Below are 23013 nucleotides of genomic sequence, written 5' to 3'. Positions count from 1 at the left end.
TGAAAAGCCGCATAAGATGGCCAGAAATCCTTAATTCAGTGGGCATTCATCAAGCCTCTGGTGTATACTCCACACCACGCTAAGTTCCATGAGGATCAGGCGAAAATAGAGGACTGGGTTTGGTCTTACACTCTTATTGCAGTGATCTGGCACACACACATGAATCTACTAGAGACCAATTATAAAACCAAAACCAAACCAACAGGTAAGATTTCCTAGGTGAGGCGAATTAAGTTTTGATTTTGAAAGAGATGAAAGGCATAGACTATTAGAGATGCCAGAAGAAGGAGAGTCCATATCTAGGGACTGTCGTGGACATGAAAAAATAAACAAGCAAGTCCTCCTGGGTCAGGGTTTGGTTGTTGGTGGTGGGGATCCAGAAGTCAAACCATGGTAGGAAGTGATGGGGTATAAAGTTGGAAAAGTGTGAATTCCTGGTTCTCTCCCTGGTCCTGAGATGCCTTGCTCCTACCAAGCCCAGAGGCCCTGGACCCCCAGGCTGGTGACACTCAGAGGTGGCAAGTTTTATTTAGCACACTGGGTTGGGCTCAGGTAATTACTTAATTGATTTTGCTTAAAAATAGAGTTGGCAAGGAACGCCCACAGGATTTATTTTTGCTCTGGCTGCTTAATAAAGCCCCAGAACACCATGGCCAAGGGATAATAGGACAGCCTGGAGTTACCTGGGCCTGGACTCCCCTAGGTCCCAACCAATGGTGAAGCTACTAGAGTCTACACTGGAGGCATGGGAGGCTGGGGGTGGTGACATCAGGTAATTTCCTGAGCACAGCTAGAGTGGGAAGACTGATGTCCATCTCATTCATATTCATATTCTCTCTCTCTCTCTCTCTCTCTCTCTCTCTGTCTCTCTCTCTCTCTCTCTCTCTCTCAGATAGGAGCCTCACACTGCACTTGCTGGCTTGTCCAGGAGCAACGGAAGTAACCCTGGGTGGGTCCTAGCCACTCTGGGGCATTTGATTTTAGGTTAGTCTGGAGTCGGGGCTTGATCGGTCTGTGGATAGCTGCAATGTATGGAAAGGGGAGTCATGGTGTAGGAAGAGGAGAGTGGGGAAGAAAGAGTAGAGGGAAGAGGCAGAGATGGGAAGAAAAAGGGAAGAGAGAGATGGAGGGGAGGCTTTCATTGGTAGCCTGGTCTTGACTGATTGCTCTGTAAGGCTGAGATGGAATAGTTTGTCCTTTCCAAGTTCAATCTTCCTCTGGCTTCTTGAGGGCTCAGGACACAAATGTCCCCTCAGTGGCTTTGATCTAACTGTGTCCTTCACCATGATCTCCAGGGCTTCTGGACTGTTCCCTCTTCTCTATGCTCACCACCCCCTACTTCTCTTTAGCTTCTTCTGTTAGGGCTGACATGGAGCCCAAGCACCAATTATTTGACAGCTTCCCTAGTGGGACCCTGTAGAGTCCCCTGGGCTTCCAGCTTTCCTTATATGGGGATGGAAGATGGCCTGGACTGAGTTGGGGGATGAGTGCCAGGGAAGAGGAGATGGAAGACACCTCTGTCCTCTAACCCTTCTTCTGAGTAGCTCTGCTTCAAGGGACTACAGAAGTGCCTGGCACCCCACTGGTTTCTACTCAGGCTGGGCCTGCTGGCTTTCCTCAACTGCAGCTGTGCCTCTGTACAGAAATGCCATGGGCCTCCTTAGAGCCCAGCCCACAAAAACCTGCAAAAGCATACAAATGCCTGTTAGCTCTGGCTCTCTCTGTCCTCACCTCCACTGGTTATCACAGGCTTCTGCAGACTCCTGGGGGACTCTGGCCATAATCCATGCCTGCTTAACACACACCTCTCCACTCTCCACCCATCTCTTCTCATTTGCTTATCTGGAGTGGGCAGCTCAGCTCATGTACATCCCACAGAGCAGTAAGAAAGACTGCGGGCTGGCCATGACCCTCACAGCCCACCCCCACTCCGACCCAGCCTGGCAGCTATAAGGCATGAACCATCAAGCATCATCCACTCCTTGAAACCATACCCTCAGTGTGGGATTCCGTGTTGTCTCAATCTGAACTACTTCCCCCCAACCCCCCAACATCACCAAGTGGTATCCAGTGGCAGGGAACAGGTGTTTATTTTGCATCCCTAATCAAAGCTTTGTGACAGTGAGAGTCTAGTCTATCATTTCCCCCAGGCTGCTTGCTGGTGTCTTCTCCAGTCAAGACATGCCATTGCAGGATCACTTCAGTGTGAAGAGGGCTCAATTTCACCAGCCACTCCTTGCTCTGGATCTTCAGAAAACCATTACCTCCTTCCCGCCTCTATCAAATAGCCCAGAGATGTTTGTGAAGTGCTTGCTCTGAGTGCATGCTACTGTGCTACAGATGGGGATTTCTCTAAGCACCACGAGAATCCTAAGCAAAGTGATACAGATTCTGTGTCCCTACAGTGCTCAGGGCTCTTCTGGATGCCACATACTCCTCTAACTCACCACCAGCCTGGAGCCCGGTGATCCTCCGCTTCCAACCTGTTCATAATACCATCCACCCCGAGTAGCAGCAGATGAGTACCTGCTCCAGAGCCAGACCTCCATGGCCAGTCTGATTCTAGGCAAGGGCCGAGGACAGGGAGCTAAAGCTGCACTTACTGCGTCTGTGTCTCCAACTGCCACCTGCTCAGAAAATCGGACCTTCGCAGGATTCCATCATAGCCTGGCCTTCTTTGCAGCACTGATGAAGGCAGATTTGGGAGACTGGAAAAAGAACAGAGGGCCGGTGAGTTCTCTATCCCTGGGAAAAACCTGACCTTTGCCACGCTGGAGTTAAGATGTCTCAGTATAGGTACACTTTGCCTTACTGATCCATAAGTCAATAAATACATATCGATTCCCTATTAGGTGCAAGGCAATGTGCGAAGTGCTTCCTTCTATGATTGGTGTGTTCTGAAAAGGCTGGGCATGAATTGAATTTGGGTAAACTGAATCCCATAATGAACACTCCAGGCCTAGGGAAGTGCACAAAAATTATCTTGTAATGACATACACTGAATTAGTATATATTTGGTTTTCGTAGTGTGAGATAAACAGTGGTGGCTTTTATTACATCCAAATATGAGCATCTCAAAGGATTTACAGAAATGATCTTATTCATCTCAGAGATATGCCCTGCCCCTAGGAAGGAGATTATAGAAAATAATTCAAGGAAAATCAGGAGTCTTGCTGAGGGTCCCCCACCATGTCTCTGGGGGGCATTTATTCATTCATGTGACACATTTAGGGAAGACCTCCTATGTGCCAGGCACTGTTCTAGGTGATGAGGGATTCAGAAGTGAACAACACAAAGCTTCTAGCCTCAAAGAGCATCCATCTAGCAGGAACAGAGACAAGAAACAAATCAATATCCTATTTTAGGTGGCAAATAAGGACCCTGAGAACAAATCAAGCAGGGTGAATCAGGACTACACAAGAGAAGGTACGACTGAGCGGGGTGGGGGAGCAATGGGGGTGAGATCTCTCAGAGGAGGTGACATTGCAGCAGTGACCGGAAGCAAGTGAGGGAGAGAGCCATGTGGTACCTGGAGAAAGAGCCTCCAAGGCAGACAGAATGATAAAGGCTCCATGGTGGGAGGAGGGTCAGGGTGCATGAGGAATAGCAAGGAAGCCTAGTGTGGCCAGAGCAGGGCGATGAATAGGGAGCCAGAGAGGTTTTGCTCAGAAGACACAGCTAGGGGCTGGATCATGTAGGGCCTTGTCAGCCATGGCAAGAACTTTGGTTTTCACTCCGCTGGAGGGCTTTAAGCAGATAGGATCTGACTTGCATTTTATTTTTATTTTTTTAAGATTTTATTTATTTATTCATGGGAGACATGCAGAGAGAGGCAGAGACACAGGAAGAGGGGGAAGCAGGATACCAGGACCCTGGGATCATGACCTGAGCTGAAGGCAGATGCTCAACCACTGAGCCACTCAGGTGTCCCTGACTTGCATTTTAAAAGGATACCTCTGGCTGCTATTTGGAAAACAGTGTAGGAGGGTTGACACCCAGAGCAGAGTGACCAGTTTGGAGTCTCCTGTAATAATACAGCTGAAATATGATGGAGGCTTGGGCTAGGGTAGTAATAATGGAGACAATGAAAAGAGTAAATTTTGGCTCTATTCTGAAGATAGAACGAGCTGATGTGTTGACGGATTGGATGTGGGAGGTGTGAAAAAGAGGAGTCAACTGGAAGAAGGGAGCTGCCACTTATGAAGGTGAGGAGGACTAGGGGGGTACATCAGATTTGGGGCCCCTTCAAACCACCTCCCCTACCAGCTTTGTCAGGGAGCCTTGGACTCCCACAGTCAAGAAGGCCCCTGCCAGCTGGGAAGGGGATACATTAAGTTCTTTTCTGCCATTTTTTTTGAAAGATTTTAGTTATCTATTCGTGAGACACACACACACACACACACACACACACACACACACACAGAGGCAGAGACATAGGCAGGGAGAGAAGCAGGCTCCCTGCGGGGAGCCCGATGTGGGACTCAATCCCGATGTGGGACTCAATCCTGATCCCGGGACTCCAGGATCATGCTCTGGACTGAAGGCAGGTGCTCAACGGTCGTGTCACCCAGGCATCCCTCTTTTCTGCCATTAATGCTGCAGTTGAAATTCAGTTACCAGATCAGCCACAGGGGCAGGGCCCTAAGATAAAGGCACACCAGAAACAAACGTCCTCATCAGGTCTGGGGCCCTGGTCCCAGCTGTGTTCTCTTCCAGAGCCAGCAATCTCATTCTCCCTAGAGGGCAGTTTGCAGAGAGCCACCTGTTCAACCTGAGTCCACCTCAGGCAGTGGGTCTTGGTCCGGGCTGTGTGGCAAAAACAGGGGAGCAGCTTTCAAAACCCCTGATGCTTAGGCCCTGCCCCAGATCAATGACATCAAATTCCTGGGGCTGGAGCCCAGGTATTGGCATTTTTAAAAAAAGTTTCCAATGACTTCAAAATGCAGCTAAGTTTGCGGGGACCCGCTGAGCTAAAGGAACCATAGACTTTTCATCCTGAGCCACAGGGGCAGTTTGTTGGCAGCAGACGATATAGCACAATGAAATCCAGGGCTAGAGATCATTGCAGAAAGTGATTACAGTATTGATTGTTCATGGGGGTCAAGAAATGCTTTTGTGTGTTGTGCAGTGTGGTGCTTAAATCCTGGGCAGGGACTGCAGGCTGAGGCAGGAGCACAGGGAAGGGGCAAGACGGAAAGATCTGGAGCTACATTCAGGCAGCTCTACTTGGCTCTGTCTCCACAGTAGTCCAAATTTCCACCTGAGGTGCCACAGACACCCGGCAGGTGAAATCTTCCTTTCTACCTATCCCTATCACCACCTCCATTATCTGTAATCATCCAACATCGATGTCTTCATGCACTGTGTGGAATGAGGCATCTCTAGAGGCCTTCAATGGGCCATGTAGCCCACCCTTCATTTTTTACACGTGAAAACAGGGACCTGGGGGTGCCTGGGTGGCTCAATCAGTTAAATATCTGACTCTTGGCTTTGGCTTAAGTCGTGACCATAAGATTATGGGATTGAGCCCCAAGTCGGGCTCTGTGCCTAGCGCAGGGTCTGCTTCAGATTCTCTCTCCCTCCCACTCACTCTCTCTAATAAATAAGTAAAAATCTAAAAAAAAAAAAAAAGAAAGAAAACAGGCCTAGGAAGAGGATATGGTTTGCTCAAAGTACCAAAATAATTTGGTAGAGGAGCTGAAATGTTCTAGAACCCAGATTTCCTGCATCTTGGATTGGCAACTATGCCCCACAACCACCTAAAACTGGGTGTCCATTCCTGATCTTTCACTCATTGGTTCTGGTTCGACCCTGGTCCTATTGAATGGACCTGTGAACACACGAAGAAGCGCAACTGGTATCCTTCTATGTCTTCACCTATAAGGAGGGGACAGGCTCCTTGAAATCCCTACCAAAAGTCCCAGATTGGATCCTGCCCTACCTACAGATACCACTATAAACAAAAGATTCAGATATTTATAGGAGCAAAATTATGAAGGAAGAAGTGGGATTGCCAATCTTTTCAGGGACTGTTATTATTTCTTATGTCTGTGGTAGAGCTATTTTCAGCTTGTTTGTGCCTCGTTCCTCATTGACCCTTGTCCTGTCCATCTCGAACACTCCATCCTATTCTGTCTTCAGCCTTGATCACTGACGGTGACACATTCATTGCCAGATGGTCTCTGCTACATGTCACGGAGTCATGTCTAGCCTTATGCCTCCACACAGGTGATGTCTGCCTTGTGGTGTGATATGAGGGGCTCTCAAAGGTCACCCTGTTCCAAAGCATCTTTGAAGCTCAGCTATGGGGCCTGAAGTTCTTAATGCTAGGGTCACCCTTGTGAATGAAAATATGAGAACTGGGAATGTGCGGATCAAAATGTGGATGTGATACAAGGAAGGAGTAATGAACTTAATTCTGGGGACTGCGGGCCTGCCTGGGCCAAATCCTGCCCACCACCTGTTTTTGCAAATAAAACTTCATTGGAATACAGCTGTGGTCTTCCTTTATGCACTGCTTATGGTTGCTTTTGCAACTATCACGCATGGCCTACAAAGCTTGCAATATTTGCTAGACAGTCCTTGACAGAAAACGTTTGCTGACTCCTGCACTAGCTCATTACCATACCCTCACCCCACCGTTTCTTTTTTTCAAGATTTTATTTATTTATTCATGAGAGACACAGAGAGAAAGAGAGAGAGGCAGAGACACAGGCAGAGGGAGAAGCAGGATCCATGCAGGGAGCCCAATGTGGGACTTGATCCGGGGACTCCAGGATCACACCCTGGGCCTAAGGCAGATGCTCACCCACTGAGCCACTCAGGCGTCCCTCACCTACTGTTTCTAAATTTTTTCTGATGGTAAGAATCCCTGGGGAGTGCTTGCTGAAACACAGATTTCTAGGTCTATGCCAGACTTAAAAACTCAGAACCTCTAGGAGCATAAAGCACAGGAATTTATATTGTTGAAAATGTCCTAACCCATTAAGCATAGATTAATTGAGTACTCTCAAGCTGGGACATCTAAACTCTTCATTGACCCCATTTGTCCTGCAAGCAGTTGGGAGTCTCATTTTGCAACAGGCACCCTTGCCGACAAAAATTAATTTTGGCTGGAAACATGAGACCAGAATCACGAAGCACCACCGGGGCCACTGCAAGCCCCTTGAAGCAAATATGTGGCCAGAATCTCAGTGGAATAAGCAATAAGAGGAGAGAGTCTGCCTCTCTCTCAGGACTGAATTCAGCAGCTGGTGATTCTCTGACCATTTTTTAATGGTGGCTCTATTAGTACAGATTTCAGGGTTGTGTTCAAAGTCAGGTATATGGCCCAACATTTTCGTGCAAGATAGGGCCCCATTTGGATTTTGAGAGGACAAAGCTCAGATTCCTGAAGCTGACAGCCTCTTATCCTCCTTTATGTTTGTTCATTGTCTTTGACACCTGAGCCTACTTATAAGCAATTCCCATAGCAACCACTGGGAGTCGGGGATGATGGAGAGACATCTTGGTTTCACCAGACTACTGATGAGGGACCCAGGGCACCAGTCCTATCTGCATTTGGGGTCTGGGGATGAACATGTCCTCTCTCCAGCTACCAAGGCCCCCTGTGAGCCACACACAACCCTCATTCCTCATCTCATCTCTGGCCTCGTCAGGTGGTTCTGCCCATAATTCCCTGGGCACACTGGGCTGCTTCCTACAGAAGTGCTGGCTCTTCACCATCCCCACCTTTCTGGGCCCCTGGTGTCCCCTTTGCTTGGCTAAATGCCATCTCTAAATCCCAGCTCAAATTCTCCCTTGGTCCAGGGTTCTTTCCCAATTCCTCTAGCCCCCTCCCTGGATTTCTTTTAGTACTCTTTTTTCCCCCAGAGATATGGGGGGCAGGAAGAGCAGAGGGAGATAATCTTAAGCAGGCTATATGCCCAGTGTGGAGCCTGCCATGGGGCTCGATCCTACAACCCTGAGATCATGACCTGAGCCGAAACACAGAGTTGGATGCTTTACCAATTGAGCTGCCCAGGTGCCCCTAGAGTACTCCTTGTGAATCCATATTGCCAGTGCTTATCTCCCCCACCAGGTTGTAAAAGAAGAGATGGTGGTATTGGGCACCTGGGTGGCTCAGTGGTTAAGCGGCTGCCTTCAGCTCAAGTCTTGATCCTGGGGTCCTGGGATCGAGTCTTGCATCAGGCTCCCCTCCCTGCAGGGAGCCTGCTTCTGTCTCTTCCTCTTTCTCTGTGCCTCTCATGAATAAATAAATGAAATCTTTAAAAACAAAGAGATTGTATTTTATACCCCTAGAACCAAGCATAAAGTTGCCACAGGATAAAAGAGAGTAATTGGTTGCTAAGTTTCATAATGAATTAGTTCACCAATTCAGCAAATGTGGTTTGAGTATCTACTACCAACCAAGCACTATACCTCAAGAAGCTCTGTGGAAAACTAGTACTTTTGCAGTAGTTCTCATTATTTTGGCTTGTTTTTTCTAGGCAGGTGGCTCCAAGCGAAGGGGATCCTGGCTCTTTGGGTAAAGTCTTCAGTATCAGAAAACTAGAGTTTCATTTGAAGGAACTGTCTACTTTCTTTACCAGGGCCATTCTAGGTCACAAAAAAGTACTTTAAAAATATTTATTGAGGACATACCATGTATCAAGATCTAAGGGTACCTAAATTAATACACATCTAGTCAATCATGGGGGATAGTTGGTCACTCAAAAATTAAGGAATACATATATATGGGCCCAATAATTGGCTATCAATGAAGTATGGTTTGAAGGGCCCTGGGAATGGACTTCTGTGACCACCCCACTAAAATACCCTTGATAATCTGCCATCATAAAAATCACTCTGCCAAAAGAAAAATGTCATCTGAAAGAGACTATGTATTAGATCAGTAGTTCTCGATATGTACCTTGGCTATATAAGAATCATTTTGGAAGCCTTTTTGAAAGACCAACACCCGGGCCCCACCCCAAAGCTTCTAATTCAATTGGTCAGGGTTAGAGCTGAGTATCAATAGTTTTAAGAGCTTCTCAGGTGGTGCTAATGTGTAGTCAGGGTGAAGAACCACTATATTGGACCCTCATCAGCCACAGAATGCAGAAGCCGGAAGGAGCCTTCGAGGTAAATGATGCCTGGGCCACATGCCAGACCTACTGTGAGACTGTGTTCTGGAAGAAGCTTGAACACAATGAGAGTATGGTAAGAGGTGGCAGTCTCCACGCAACCCTAATAATGTAAAGTGCCTGCTGTGGATTCTGGAATGCTGATCTGCGATGCAGGGGCTATCATATTGAAAATATGCTGGGGGGTGTCAATATGCTTTCATTATAACTTGAGAGAAGACTCTCCTTCTCAGTCAATTTTTGTGACTCATGGTAGTTATGTTTTATAAAGTCACCTTGAACACTGAATTAATGAATACTGAACCATTGCTCCTAGGAGAAATTGTGTGTGTGCATGCATGTGCGTGTGCGTGCACGTGCGAGTACGTGCATGTGCACATGAGTGTGTGTATATGCCTCACACAGATTATAACTCTGAATTCTAAAAACAACTCATCCTGGTAGATTCTATTTTATTTCACTAGGAGAAAATGAAGTTCTGAAGTGTGAAGTGACTTGCCTGAGGCTGCCCCACTACCAGGTGCCAGAGTTAGGATTCAGATTCCATCCAACTGTTCCAGAGCTTCTTGCACTACACTGCACTGCTCCCTGCCATCTCTGTCTTCTGGACCTCCATGTGACAGCTGAAACAAGATGGCAGAGCACAGCCTTATTTGACCTCAGCTGGAAATGCATGCCTCAGGAGACTCAAATTTTTCATCCTCTGCCTAGTTCACAAATGACCAGGAAAGCGCCATGGGTATTGATTTGGGGGTTATAAATAAATTTTGGGGAGTAGGTGAGTTTGCAAATACAGAATCTGAAAGTAGCAAGGATCGACTATACGTGTATGTAAGGCAGACATTTAGTTGGGATGTGGCGGTATGGCCATACCCATCGTAAAACAGTGACGGTTTCTTTCACACTGATTTAAATGCCACTGCCCCAAGCTTCCTGGGTACCACCTGACCTCTCTCCCAGGACCTCTTTACCAATGGTCAGCTGAAGGGTTAACACCTGGTACAGTTAGGAGGCCTCCTAGTCACTGCTCCAGTGCCTGTGGCTGGCTTACATTCCGATTGAATGGCTCCTACTGTGCAGGTTAATTGTTTTGGCTGTTACCCCAGTGTGTATGTGCTCACTTCTGTGCTCCAAGGTTTTAGAAAGCATAAGGCTAAGTACTAGAGTGTAAGCTCTGTTAGGGTAGGAATCGTGTCTGTCCCATGTACTGATATGTTCCCAGCTTAGAAGAGCACCTAAAATGGTAGGCATTCAATAATGTTTGCTGAATGGATGAACGAGTGAGACACTCGTGTTTGCTAATCAGGCAAAGCTGTTTGGAAGAGTCTTAAGCCAGGTCTTCAAAGAAACTGACATGCATTAGCAGAGGTGTGGACCAGTACAAGGACAGAAGCTGCAGGGCAGTAGGAACAAAGATCTATACCAGGAGGAGAAGGAAAGCAGCCTGGTTATAGCAAAGAGGCCACGGGATGGGACAGTGGAGACATCAGAAATGGAGGGCAAAGGGGTGTTGGGGGCAGTGGGATGAGAGCTAGAACACAGGTCGGAGGGCAGCATTAGTTTCTTCATTCTGCACCTAAGTCTGGACACTTGTGTTTAGGATGCCATGATGGCTGGAAGCTGGGGTTCCATTGTTCATTTAACAAATACTTATCGGATATTTACTCTGTGGCAGGTGCTCCTCCAGGTGCTGAGGTGGGGGGTAGCAGTGAATAAAACACAGTCCCTTATCCTTGAGGAGCTGACATTCTAATGGTGTTTGGGGTGAAGGTAGACTAAACGGTCTGTGGCACATCCACACCATGAATACTACGCAGTGATAAAAAGGAAAAGATGATGAGGACGGGCAAGATGGCGGGAGAGTAGGGTCCCCAAATCACCTGTCCCCAACAAATAACCTAGAAAACCTTCAAATCATCCTGAAAATCTACGAATTCGGCCTGAGATTTAAAGAGAGACCAGCTGGAAGGCTACAGTGAGAAGAGTTCGCGCTTCTATCAAGGTAGGAAGACGGGGAAAAAGAAATAAAGACACAAAAGGCCTCCAAGGGGGAGGGGACCCGCGAGGAGGCGGGCTGAGGCCGGGGCGAGTGTCCCCAGGACAGGAGAGCCCCGTCCCGGAGGAGCAGGAGCTGCACCAACCTGCCCGGGCGGAAAGGGGCTCGCAGGGAGTTAGAGCAGGACCCAGGAGGGCGGGGATACCCTCGGGCTCCCTGGGACACTAACAGGCACCTGTGCCCCGGGAGAGTGCGCCGAGCTCCCTAAGGGCTGCAGCGCGCACAGCGGGACCCGGAGCAGCTCTGAGGGGCTCGGGCGGCGGCTCCGCGGAGGGGGCTGCGCGGCTCCGGGAGTAGCTCGGCGGTGGCGGCTCGGGCGGAGGAAGAAGCTCCGCGCGGAGGGGGCGGTGCGGCTCCGGGAGCAGCTCGGGCGCTGGCTCCTCGAAGGGGGCTGCGGGGCGGGAGCGCGAATCCAACAGCGCAGACGCCGGAGCACAGGGCGCAGGGATACAGCCCAGGATCCGGCCTCCCCCGGGACAGGCAGAGGCCGGGAGGGCCCAGGACAGCAAGGACGCTCCTGCCTGGAGCTGAGCAGATCAGCAGCCCCGCCCGGAGCCCCCAGGCCCTGTAGACGGAGAGCCCCGGAGATACTGCGGGAGCTGACTCCAGGGTCCCAGAGCTGCCGCCCCGCCACTGTGGCTTCCTCCCGAGGCCTCACGGGGTAAACAACCCCCACTGAGCCCTGCACCAGGCAGGGGCAGAGCAGCTCCCTCAAGTGCTAACACCTGAGAATCAGCACAGCAAGCCCCTCCCCCAGAAGACCACCTAGACGGACCAGGTCCAGGGGAAGTAAAGGGACTTAAAGTATACAGAATCGGAAGATACTCCCCCGTGGTTTTGTTTGTTTGTTTGTTTGTTTGTTTTTGTTTTGTTTTGTGCTTTTTTTCTTTCCTTCTTCTTGATTTCTGATTGCTTCCCCACCCACCCCCTTTTTTTCTCCTTTTTTTCTTTTTCTTTCTCTTTTTCTTCTCTTTTCCCCCTTTTTTCTTCTTTCTCTTTTTTCTTTTTCTCTTTTCTTTCCTTCTCTCTCTTTTTCTCCTTTTCCCAACACAACTTGTTTTTGCCCAGCCTGCACTGAGCAAAATGACTAGAAGGAAAACCTCACCTCAAAAGAAAGAATCAGAAACAGCCCTCTCTCCCACAGAGTTACAAAATCTGGATTACAATTCAATGTCAGAAAGCCAATTCAGAAGCACTATTACACAGCTACTGGTGGCTCTAGAAAAAACCATAAAGGACTCAAGAGACTTCATGACTGCAGAATTTAGATCCAATCAGGCAGAAATTAAAAATCAATTGAATGAGATGCAATCCAAGCTAGAAGTCCTAACGACGAGGCTTAACGAGGTGGAAGAACGAGTGAGTGACATAGAAGACAAGTTGATGGCAAAGAGGGAAACTGAGGAAAAAAGAGACAGGCAATTAAAAGACCATGAGGATAGATTAAGGGACATAAATGACAGCCTGAGGAAGAAAACCCTACGTTTAATTGGGGTTCCCGAGGGTGCCGAAAGGGACAGAGGGCCAGAATATGTATTTGAACAAATCCTACCTGAAAACTTTCCGAATCTGGGAAGGGAAACAGGCATTCAGATCCAGGAAATAGAGAGATCCTCCCCTAAATTCAAAAAAAACCGTTCAACACCTCGACATTTAATAGTGAAACTTGCAAATTCCAAAGATAAGGAGAAGATCCTTAAAGCAGCAAGAGAAAAAAAGTCCCTGACTTTTATGGGGAGGAATATTAGGGTAACAGCAGACCTCTCCACAGAGACCTGGCAGGCCAGAAAGGGCTGACAGGATATATTCAGGGTCCTAAATGAGAAGAACATGCAACCAAGAATACTTTATCCAGCAAGGCTCTCATTCAAAATGGAAGGAGAGATAAAGAGCTTCCAAGACAGGCAGGAACTGAAAGAATATGTAACCTCCAAACCAGCTCTGCAAGAAATTTTAAGGGGGACTCTTAAAATTCCCCTTTAAGAAGAAGTTCAGTGGAACAATTCACAAAAACAAGGACTGAATAGATATGATGACACTAAACTCATATCAGTCAATAGTAACTCTGAACGTGAACGGGCTTAATGACCCCATCAAAAGGCGCAAGGTTTCAGACTGGATAAAAAAGCAGGACCCATCTATTTGCTGTCTACAAGAGACTCATTATAGACAGAAAGACACCTACAGCCTGAAAATAAAAGGTTGGAGAACCATTTACCATTCAAATGGTCCTCAAAAGAAAGCAGGGGTAGCCATCCTCATATCAGATAAATTAAAATTTACCCCGAAGACTCTAGTGAGAGATGAAGAGGGACACTATCTCATACTCAAAGGATCTATCCAACAAGAGGACTTAACAATCCTCAATATATATGCCCCGAATGTGGGAGCTGCCAAATATTTAAACCAATTAATAACCAAACTGAAGAAATACTTAGATAATAATACACTTATACTTGGTGACTTCAATCTAGCTCTTTCTATACTAGATAGGTCTTCTAAGCACAACATATCCAAAGAAACAAGAGCTTTAAATGATACACTGGACCAGATGGATTTCACAGATATCTACAGAACTTTACATCCAAACTCGACTGAATACACATTCTTCTCAAGTGCACATGGAACTTTCTCCAGAATAGACCACATACTGGGTCACAAATCGGGTCTGAACCGATACCAAAAGATTGGGATAGTCCCCTGTATATTCTCAGACCATAATGCCTTGAAATTAGAACTTAATCACAAGAAGTTTGGAAGGACCACAAACACGTGGAGGTTAAGGACCATCCTGCTAAAAGATGAAAAGGTCAACCAGGAAATTAAGGAAGAATTAAAAAGATTCATGGAAACTAATGAGAATGAAGATACAACCGTTCAAAATCTTTGGGATGCAGCAAAAGCAGTCCTGAGGGGGAAATACATCGCAATACAAGCATCCATTCAAAAACTGGAAAGAACTCAAATACAAAAGCTCACCTTACACATAAAGGAGCTAGAGAAAAAGCAGCTAATGGACCCCACCCCCAGCAGAAGGAGGCAGTTAATTAAAATTTGAGCAGAACTAAATGAAATCGAGACCAAAAGAACTGTGGAACAGATCAACAGAACCAGGAGTTGGTTCTTTGAAAGAATGAATAAGATAGATAAACCATTACCCAACCTTATTAAAAAGAAGAGAGAGAAGACTCAAATTAATAAAATCATGAATGAGAAAGGAGAGATCACTACCAACACCAAGGAAATAGAAACGATTTTAAAAACATATTATAAACAGCTGTACGCCAATAAATTAGGCAATCTAGAAGAAATGGACGCATTCCTGGAAAGCCACAAACTACCAAAACTGGAGCAGGAAGAAATAGAAAACCTGAACAGACCAATAACCAGGGAGGAAATTGAAGCAGTCGTCAAAAACCTCCCAAGACACAAGAGTCCAGGGCCAGATGGCTTCCCAGGGGAATTCTATCAAACATTTAAAGAAGAAATCATACCTATTCTACTAAAGCTGTTTGGAAAGATAGAAAGAGATGGAGTACTTCCAAATTCGTTCTATGAGGCCAGCATCACCTTAATTCCGAAACCAGACAAAGATCCCACCAAAAAGGAGAATTACAGACCAATATCCCTGATGAACATGGATGCAAAAATTCTCAACAAGATACTAGCCAATAGGATCCAACAACACATTAAGAAAATTATTCACCATGACCAAGTAGGATTTATCCCCGGGACACAAGGCTGGTTCAACACTCGTAAAACCATCAATGTGATTCATCATATCAGCAAGAGAAAAACCAAGAACCATATGATCCTCTCATTAGATGCAGAGAAAGCATTTGACAAAATACAGCATCCATTCCTGATCAAAACACTTCAGAGCGTTGGGATAGAGGGAACTTTGCTTGACATCTTAAAAGCCATTTACGAAAAGCCCACAGCAAATATCATTCTCAATGGGGAAGCACTGGGAGCCTTTCCCCTAAGATCAGGAACAAGACAGGGATGTCCACTGTCACCACTGCTGTTCAACATAGTTCTGGAAGTCCTCGCCTCAGCAATCAGACAACAAAAAGACATTAAAGGCATTCAAATTGGCAAAGAAGAAGTCAAACTCTCCCTCTTCGCCTATGACATGATACTCTACATAGAAAACCTAAAAGCCTCCACCCCAAGATTGCTAGAACTCATACAGCAATTTGGTAGCGTGGCAGGATACAAAATCAATGCCCAGAAATCAATGGCATTTCTATACACTAACAATGAGACTGAAGAAAGAGAAATTAAGGAGTCAATCCCATTTACAATTGCACCCAAAAGCATAAGATACCTAGGAATAAACCTAACCAAAGAGGTAAAAGATCTCTACCCTAAAAACTATAGAACACTTCTGAAAGAAATTGAGGAAGACACAAAGAGATGGAAAAATATTCCATGCTCATGGATTGGCAGAATTAATATTGTGAAAATGTCAATGTTACCCAGGGCAATTTACACGTTTAATGCAATCCCTATCAAAATACCATGGACTTTCTTCAGAGAGTTAGAACAAATTATTTTAGGATTTGTGTGGAATCAGAAAAGACCCCGAATAGCCAGGGGAATTTTAAAAAAGAAAACCATAGCTGGGGGCATCACAATGCCAGATTTCAGGTTGTACTACAAAGCTGTGGTCAGCAAAACAGTGTGGTACTGGCACAAAAACAGACACATAGATCAATGGAACAGAATAGAGAACCCAGAAGTGGACGCTGAAATGTATGGTCAACTAATATTCGATAAAGGAGGAAAGACTATCCATTGGAAGAAAGAAAGTCTCTTCAATAAATGGTGTTGGGAAAATTGGACATCAGAAAAAGAAGGAAACGATTTTAAAAACATATTACGAACGTTTCATATTATGAAAAAAAACCTCCCAAGACACAAGAGTCCAGGGCCAGATGGCTTCCCAGGGGAATTCTATCAAACATTCTATCAAACATATCAAAAATATGAACGTTTTTTTTTATGGGAGGCCGATATGCACATTTTATTTAACAAATATAGTGTACAATGACTAAAAGAACTGTATATTCCCAGGAGAATTAAGTGTGTGTATACCTGGATTAGCACCTAGAAAGTACATAGAAAAGAACAAAGGAACAAGGGGACCGTCTTCTACAGAAATCGCTTGGGCCTGGGTTTTTAAGTGCAGATTCTCACTGGCATTTGATAGTAACTCACTAGACTCCATGTGAGCTCAGTGATCAGTGACTTATTAGTTAACTGCTTCACATCTTCAGTGCTTTATGACAACAGGTGTGTTAACCTGATGGATCTTACATGCAGAAGAATGAAACTGGACCACTCTCTTTCACCATACCAAAGATGAACTCAAAATGGATGAGAGATCTAAATGTGAGACAAGAGTCCATCAAAATCATAGAAGAGAACACAGGCAACACCCTTTTTGAACACAGGCCACAGTAACTTCTTGCAAGATACATCCACAAAGGCAAAAGAAACAAAAGCAAAAATGAACTATTGGGACTTCATCAAGATAAGAAGCTTTTGCACAGCAAAGGATACAGTCAACAAAACTAAAAGACAACCTACAGAATGGGAGAAGATATTTGCAAATGACGTATCAGATAAAGGGCTAGTTTCCAAAATCTATAAAGAAGTTATTAAACTCAACACCAAAGAAACAAACAACCCAATCATGAAATGGGCAAAAGACATGAAGAGAAATCTCACAGAGGAAGACATGGACATGGCCAACATGCACATGAGAAAATGCTCTGCATCACTTGCCATCAGGGAAATACAAATCAAAATCACAATGAGATACCACCTCACACCAGTGAGAATGGGGAAAATTAACAAGGCAGGAAACAACAAATGTTGGAGAGGATGCGGAGAAAAGGGAACCCTCTTACACTGTTGGTGGGAATGTGAACTGGTGCAGCCACTCTGGAAAACTGTGTGGAGGTTCCTCAAAGAGTTAAAAATAGACCTGCCCTACGACCCAGCAATTGCACTGTTGGGGATTTACCCCAAAGATTCAGATGCAATGAAACGCCGGGACACCTGCACCCCGATGTTTCTAGCAGCAATGGCCACAATAGCCAAACTGTGGAAGGAGCCTCGGTGTCCATCGAAAGATGAATGGATAAAGAAGATGTGGTTTATGTATACAATGGAATATTACTCAGCAATTAGAAATGACAAATACCCACCATTTGCTTCAACGTGGATGGAACTGGAGGGTATTATGCTGAGTGAAATAAGTCAATCGGAGAAGGACAAATAGTGTATGTTCTCATTCATTTGGGGAATATAAATAATAGTGAAAGGGAATATAAAGGAAGGGAAAAGAAATGTTGGGAAATATCAGGAAGGGAGACAGAACATAAAGACTCCTAACTCTGGGAAACGAACTAGGGGTGGTGGAAGGGGAGGAGGGCGGGTGTTGGAGGGGAATGGGTGATGGGCACTGAGGCGGACACTTGATGGGATGAGCATTGGGTGTTTTTCTGTATGTTGGTAAATTGAACACCAATAAAAATTAATTTAAAAAAAAATAAAAGGAAAAGATGACTGAGGCTGGCAAGAACTTGCATGACTCTCAAGGGCACTGTGTTGCAGGAAGAAAAACCAATCCCAAGAGATTACGCACTGCATTATTCTGTTTATATGATATTTTGAAATGATGACATTCTAGAAATGGGAAACAGATCAGTGGTTGGTGGGGACTAGAATTGGGGGGTCATGGCTATAAAAGGGCAAGGTGAGGGAGGTCCTTTTAGCGATAGAACTGTCCAGCATCCTGATGGTGTTGGTGGCGTCATGGACTGGGATTGGGGGAGAGGAGGGGTGTGGCTATAAAAGTGCAAGGTGAGCAGAGGTCCCTTTAGTGATAGAACTGTCCAGGGTCCTGACTGTGCTTCACGGATCCCACACATGTGCCAGACAGACCCTGAACTACAGACAGATCGTATTGCTATCAATATCCTGGTTTCCACATTGCACTTTGGTGACATAAGGTGTATCCCTTGGGAGAAACAGGGTAAAGGGTACATGGTGATGTGTGTACTAGCTTTGCAGCATCTTGTGAGTCTGTAATTATCTCCAAATAAAATGTTTACAAATATGAGACTTTAGCTTGGGGGAGAAAATGATGCAGTATTGGGAGACAGCGATGGGCTGATGCTTTCTTATAAAGGGCAGTCAAGGAGGGCTTCTACAAAGAGATGACATTTTAGGACACCTGACTAATGAAGGAACTCACAATGGGTCTCTGTTCAGAGGTAAAACACAACAAGCATGTTTTTTTCGGGGGAGAACTGGTAGCTTTTTCATTTCATGACGGGAGACTGGGGGGCTGGGAATGACCGTCCACTGTCTGCTAGGCAAATGCACCTGTGCACTAAGGAAGGGAAGGAGGGGTCTATTGGTAACACCCACTGAGGGGTGGAGCTTGCCTTCCCAGAGATATGGGAGAATTGCAACGGAGGAAGGCCTATCTGCCACACAGCAACTATGAGAGGGAGAGGGGGGAGGTGGAAGGGAAGGGAAGAGAATGTGCACATGTAAATGTGTGTGTGTGAGGATCACACACACTGCTGTAGAAAATGACTGGGAGCCATGGGGGAAAGGCAGTGCTAGAGCTTGATTTGAACCCCATCCCTGACTCATGAGCTCGTGCTTGCCACCTGCACGCTGTTCCTGGCTTTGCACAGAAATGCTGACTCTCTGGGAAATCCTTCCCTCTGTCTCCATCTGGGAAATCATGCCTCATCTCTTGAGGTACAGCTCAGGTGCAGCCTCTTCTGTGCAGACTGTCCTGATTTCATGGTCCCCCACCCCCAACAGATGTAACCTCTCCTGGGGCCATGGGGGTGGGACATAGGTGCTGGACAGGAGAGGAGTCTTGGGGACATTGAGAAGGGACAACTAGGCTGCAGATAGGAGGGCTCTGAGTTTTGCATGTAAAAGTTTGGCACTTGGGTCTGTGCATTTAAGATGGCTCTAACAATGGGACCTAGTAATGGACCCTGGGCCTTCTAGATCTGGCTCTTGAGGGGAGGGGTCTGGAAAGTTTTACTTTTAATAAGTAGCCGTGGGGTGCTTGGGTGGTTTCGTCAGTTGAGCATCTGCCTTCGGCTCAGGTCATGATCCCTGGGTCCTGGGATCCAGCCCAGCATCGGGCTCCTTGCTCAGCAGGGAGCCTGCTTCTCCCTCTCCCTCTGCCTGCTGCCCTCTTCTGCTCTCTCTGTGTGTCAAATAAATAAATAAATCCTTTTAAAAAGCAGTCTTATTGACTATTTTGATCAGTCAAGTTTGGAAAACACTGTTGTAGTCTAAACCCCTCAATTTACAGATGGGAAAAACAGGTTACAAAAAGGGAACTGACCCACCCAAGGTTACCCAGCCTGTTAGTGACTGTCCCAGGACAAAGAAGAACCTTTTTGGTCCAACTGTACTTTCTCACCGTCACATCAAATTCCCCTCACACGGTGCCAGCTCCCCTACATCACAGGCCATCTGGTAAACCCTGTATGAATGGATGAAGGAGACTAGCTAGCACCCACTGTCTGCAAGGACTTTATGGGAGCTAGACACCGGACAAAATACATTTTGATGGGGCACATCAGAAAAATAAAAAAGTAGAAAATCTGTCTGGGACCAGGGCAATGAGTGAACAGCCTCAGGATGGCGGGGGGGGGGGGGGGGGGGCGGGTAAAAGCTGAAGGCATGGGGCAGAACACAGCCCTGGACAGCGTTTCCAAAATCCCCGAGCCTTAAAGGTGAAAGCAAATTAAGATGTTCAAAAGGTATGCTTTAAGTTCACTCCTAAAGCGGTGGCTCACAACAGGTTGATTCTCTGTCCACCTGCCCCTCCCATTACTGTCACTTTCCAATATGAGATTCTGTCGCCTCCGTCGTGAGGAAGGATGGATGAAGAAGGAACAGAAGAGTAGTGTATCATGCACTAGGTATTCATCTTGCATGAGAAGCAACACCAGAATTCTCCTCTGGGCTGCATTTCATGGATATGGATTAGGTCAGCAGGCACTCTGGATATCTGTCTGGCCTTGTCTCCCATCATTTGAAGCAGCTGACATAAACGATCCATAGAGGTTCACGCAGGCATCTGAGGATGGCATTACCATAATCTCTAGGGCTGTCATTTTTTAGGTCTTCCCTTTATGTTGCCTTCTCACATTCTCTCTGTAGAACTCCCTAAACCTTAAGAGCAATTTTATCCATAGAAGAGAAAATTCTCAAGGAAAACGAATGGCCTGAATTATGGAACTAGGAGGGCACACACTCAGAGTCCCAGGAACCATATACCATGATTATGGGCAATGTGGTTTTTAAGCCAGAAGTGAAATTCAAAGAAATAACCCAAAGGAGGTCATTTGGTTATCATGACTCATACTCAGCAGATTTGTTTTAATTGAAGGACCAAAAATCGAGAGCCAGGAAGCAACAGATGGAACCAAGGCTTCTCCAGACAGCAAATATTCAGAAGGATGAAGAATGTGAAACTCCTCTGACAAGAATTATGCCAATGATCAAACAGGCTGTGAGGTATGAAAATTCTTTCCCAGGAATACAAGATCCTTTAAAATAACTGAGAGAAATGGAAAGAGTTTGCCTCGAAGGAGTTTCCCCTCTCCTCACTGAACTTTTTCATACATTTCTGGGAACAAAGGTATTCAAGAGGCAGACTTGAGATCACCTGATTCCCCGTATTTAAGAGAGGCTAAGCCCTGCCCTGCTCAAGGAGTTAGAACATTTTCCACATTCAGTGAAGCCAAGTCCAGGGATGGGAAGCTCCTGGGAGAAGGAAAGAGTTTCAGGAAAATCTGTCTCTTGAACAGGATAGGGCATGGAGTAAGTCAGATTATGCAATACGTCTGCCCCAGTCCCTACCACATTTTCCCCATTTCACATGGAACAAAGCCGAAGTCCTTATAGTGGCTACAGGTCTTCCCCTCTTTATCCCACTTCACATCCTGGCTTCTCTGCTCCCCAAACATGCCAGACATACTCCTGCCTCAGGGACTTTGCACTGGCTTTTCCCTCTCTGACACCCCCCACTCCTTCCAGTCTTTCTTTAGTTGCCACCTTCTCAATGAGGCTAATGCAGACCAGGCTATTTAGGGTTGCACCAGCACCCCTGTGCCCAGCACTCCTGGACCCCACTTATCCTGATCCACTTGCTCTCCTTCAATAACCTTCATTCACTTCCAGTATGCCATACAATTACATCTTTACTATGCTTATTGTAAGGTGTGTATCTCTTTCCATGAGAATGTAAACTCTATTAGGATTTCTGCCGTCTTATTCATTGCTATATATTCAGTGCCTAGAACAGTGTCTGGTGCATAGTAGATACTCGATAACAAATATTCATTGAATGAATGAAATAATAAAAATCTGCCAGCCCCCGAGGTTATAAAATGAATGAGTTCTGTCTTGATCCTGAAGGAGCCCTGGACTCCATCACAAAACCGGGCTACCTGTTCTAGGGTGCAAAGATACTCACTAGAAGCAGAGTGAAGACTTCTGGAGGGTCAGGCTGAAAGAACCCCAACCTGCCCTTGATGGGGTTGAAAGGCCTTACTTAATTTTGGTGTGGTGGTGGAGGGTAAAGAGTAGAGTTGAGGGGGATGCAATGGGCCACTGGATTTGGAGAAGAGACAAACTAAAAGTCATTAGGGACTAGACATGTTCCAAGATGTGAGCTAGAGGGGGAGCATGTGGAGGAAGACCTACTCTGGACTTCAGGAGGGAGCATTCCAGAGGTCTCCAGAGCTAGTGAGAGGGTGTTGTTCCAGACAGTGTGCTAAGTCTGCCTTCGAAGGGGAGGGAGGGGCTTTGGGGACAGGTGGGATTTGGGAGAATAAGAAAGATGAGTGAGATGAAAAGCATTCTAAGCCAAGAAGGCCTGAAGGAGATGGAGGTAGAGATACAGCAGATTACACAAGGCAGGCAGAGAGAGCACATAGTTCCATTTGGGAGGAGACAAAGTCACCAAAACTGAAGACAACCCATGGAATTGAGAGCCTTCACCTCTATCCTCTTATTCCTTATCAACACATGTCTACAAGGAGGCATGTGGGTGGTATGTGCATGTGCATGTGGTGGGAGTATGAGATAGGGAACTGTATATAATGTATGTGTGTGCATGGTGTGTGTGGTATGTGGGGTACATGGTGTGTGTGTATATGGTATGTGGCATGCATGGTGTGTGTGCATGGTATGTGTTACACATGGTGTGTGTGGTATGTGTGGTGCATGGTGTGTGTAGGGTGTGTGTGTATGTTATGTGTTACACATGGGGTGTGTATGTGTGTGGTATGTGGGGTGCATGGTGTGTGTGTGTGCATGTGGTATGATATGTATGTGTGGTATGTGTAGGGGTGAAGAGGGGGAAAAGACAATATGATTACTCCCACGTACAGATGGTGGTACCCCCTGACTTTCTCACTCTTTCTTGCCCCCATCTGTGGAGGGCACTAAGAGGTCACATACACAGCAAGCAAAATCCACAATGGCAGGTTCCGTTCCTCAATCCATTAGCCAGGGATTCAGATTTTCTTCTCCTCATGTTTTTTTGTTTTTTGTTTTGTTTTGTTTTGTTTTGTTTTGTTTTGTTTTGTTTTGTTTTGTGGTGCGGGGGCTTTAGAGAGGTGAGAAACAATGTCTGGCTCATCCTGTGCTTATCTCAGAGTGTTCTTTTCTCTTTTTTCCAGAGTGTTCTTTTAGTGGCTTGTTTGGTTCTTATCACTGACTTGGTCTGTCCCACTGCACAGTAAGTCAAAAACCAAGGGGCTTGGG

The 23013-nt window shown here is 46.1% G+C and overlaps 1 protein-coding gene across 2 annotated transcripts in view; it reads right to left on the bottom strand.

Annotated features, from left to right (window-relative positions):
* The window catches only part of FRMPD3 (FERM and PDZ domain containing 3), a 138130-nt gene that overhangs the window by 42335 nt on the left and 72782 nt on the right, over positions 1-23013 (bottom strand). For both annotated transcript variants that reach the window (XM_072744322.1, XM_072744323.1), the window contains one exon: positions 2604-2708. The gene's annotated coding sequence lies outside the window, so the exon portion shown is untranslated. Of the gene's footprint in view, positions 1-2603; positions 2709-23013 lie in introns of those variants that run through there.

Source organism: Vulpes vulpes, chromosome X, assembly GCF_048418805.1.
Source record: "Vulpes vulpes isolate BD-2025 chromosome X, VulVul3, whole genome shotgun sequence".
Lineage (NCBI taxonomy): Eukaryota > Metazoa > Chordata > Mammalia > Carnivora > Canidae > Vulpes > Vulpes vulpes.
The sequence above is the reverse complement of the archived record's forward strand: the minus strand, read 5'-3'. Positions and strand labels throughout refer to the sequence as shown.